Source organism: Poecilia formosa, unplaced genomic scaffold, assembly GCF_000485575.1.
Source record: "Poecilia formosa unplaced genomic scaffold, Poecilia_formosa-5.1.2 Scaffold34, whole genome shotgun sequence".
NCBI classification, from domain to species: domain Eukaryota; kingdom Metazoa; phylum Chordata; class Actinopteri; order Cyprinodontiformes; family Poeciliidae; genus Poecilia; species Poecilia formosa.
The window spans coordinates 919,241-921,637 of NW_006799973.1; the positions used below are offsets into that span (position 1 = coordinate 919,241).

The window sequence follows — 2,397 nt, forward strand, 5'->3', positions numbered from 1 at the left end:
AAACCTTTGGTTGAAATGGCGCGTTAAATTCAAGTCTCCATTACAGACCAGAGAAAACTAAAGAGAATGCAACGTTGTGTTAATCCATTTGGGGAGCTGGTAGTTTATCTTGAGGAAATAAATGACAATGCAAAAGTTAATTAGACTGTAACATGCGCAGTCCGCAGCTCAACCACTGCGGACGCGGCTCTGCCGCTGCGAAGAATTAGAAACCGCAGGGAGTAACTCATCCAGCTGATTTAACAAATGGAGCCTTCTTGATGCACCCTTGTTGACCTTTAGGAAACACCTATGGTGAATAGAACATACCAAGTCTGTTTCTGTCTGGTTTCAAACCAGAGACCTTTTGCATGTAAAGCAAACATGATAACCACTACACTACAGAAACTGAACTTCTCTGCTTTGTTTCAGTTTGAGGTTCTAAAGTTGATGATGTGAGATGCAACGCATGAAAATTTTAACTGAGGCTTGTACTCAGAGTACAAGATCCTTGTTGACCTTTAGTAAACACCTGTGATGAATAGAACATACTAAATCTGTTTCTGTCTGGTTTCGAACCAGAGACCTTTTGCGTGTAAAGCAAATGTGATAACCACTACACTACAGAAACTCATGCTCTTTGGAATGATCCTGGTAGATGATCCACATTTTGTTAGAGACTAATGTCAACGATTGGCATGGAACAATGTCAAATACTTAAACCACAGATCCTCTCAGAGAGCACAGTAACTTGGTGAACAAACTGTCAGACTTATAATTGTGCCTAATTTCACATTACAGTCCATAAATTAAGCCTGGGATCAAAGAAATGTATTAAAGATGTCATTAGCAGAGACAAATGGTCCTACAGAGAATTGGCTAAATGGCTAAAAAATAAAATCAATACTTACAAATAAAAGATGGTTCAAAAATAAAATTAACACATTAAAATAAAAAATATTTCTGAAATACAATCAACACTTCAAAATAAATAATGGTTCATAAATACAATCAACACTTCAAAATACAAAATATCTGGAAAATAAAATATTATGTATGTTGTTTTGAAAAACATTAGAATATAAGCACTTTTATCAAATCTTCATTGTGGTAAGATCATGTGAGTTCGTCTTAAATCCATGAAAACTCAACAGTTTGTAAGGTAGGTGAGTTAGCTCAGCAGGTTAAAGCACCATGCTGGTAATGCTGAGGTCAGCAGTTCAAACCCCATACTGGTCACTTCAGACAATCAACACTTCAAAATAAATAAGGGTTCAAAAATAAAATCAACACTTTGAAATACAAAAAATGGTTCAAAAATAAAATCAACACTTTACAATTAAAAAATGGTTCAAAAATATAATTAAAAATGGTTCAAAAATAAAATCAACACTTTACAATTAAAAAATGGTTCAAAAATAAAATCAACTGGTAACATTTTATGCAGTTTAACTAAACCGCATAAAATGCGACTAAATAGCCGATGTTAATATGATTGTAATTTCACGGATAAAAATAGTACATGACCGATTTTTTATTTATTTATTTATTTTTATGTTGTCGGTCAAGATAACGGATAACAAAAAAGTCTAGCGCGACCTGCCGCCCTGACACCAACTCACACACATCTTCATTCACAGTCTTACTTGTAAATCGATTTTTCTTTTCCTGGACGTTTTGATGTTAGCTTGTCGATGTCTCAGTTTTATTCGCTGGGAAAATCAATAAGCAGCTTGAGGTGACTCTGCTGCTCTCTAGTGGCGAGAAGCCAGTAATATTGGCTGGTAACAATTGGAATGCATTGTGGGAGATGTAGTTTGTAGTCAATTCGTGCTCAAAACCTTTTTTAAGTCAATCATCGGCCTATAAAATGCTGGGGGGGCCACATAAAATGACATGGTGGGCCACATGTGGCCCGCGGGCCTTGAGTTTGACACATGTGGTTTAAACAAAGTGAGAGCAGAGACTCTCCTGGACTCCTGCTGTTTTATGGCTTTTCACGAATGAGTGTGAAAAGCTGGAACTTCTCCTGATTGTTTCCCACACAGATAAAGGACAGTTCAAAAGATCTTAGCAAACCATCTGCTGTAACTACAAGTAACATAAAGCTCAATAGGCTAGAATAAGTTACTGATTTTAAAACTATTTTTAGGCTATTTCAATCAAGACATGTTAAGTTTTAAAACTAGCATATTTTAAATGCATTTTCTTAACAGTTCCAACAGGTGTTGCTGTAGGTGAGCTTCAATAAACTGGTCCAGCATTTGGTTTATTCAATTAGTTGTGACAACAGTATGGAGAGTAGTTATTGGTTGTTGTAAAAGTTGCTTGATGATCACCCAATTTATGACTGACTGTGCATCCAACTGTAAAAGGTTACTTAGAAGAATGTGATACTTGGTTTGTTTAAAAAAATAA

General features: G+C 35.6%; 1 non-coding gene across 1 annotated transcript; it reads right to left on the reverse strand.

The window, feature by feature from the left end:
- Positions 1-537: 537 nt before the first annotated feature.
- On the reverse strand, positions 538-610 carry trnav-uac (transfer RNA valine (anticodon UAC)). Its single transcript has one exon. It is a non-coding gene; the product is annotated as a tRNA-Val (tRNA).
- Between the last annotated feature and the right edge of the window lie 1,787 nt (positions 611-2,397).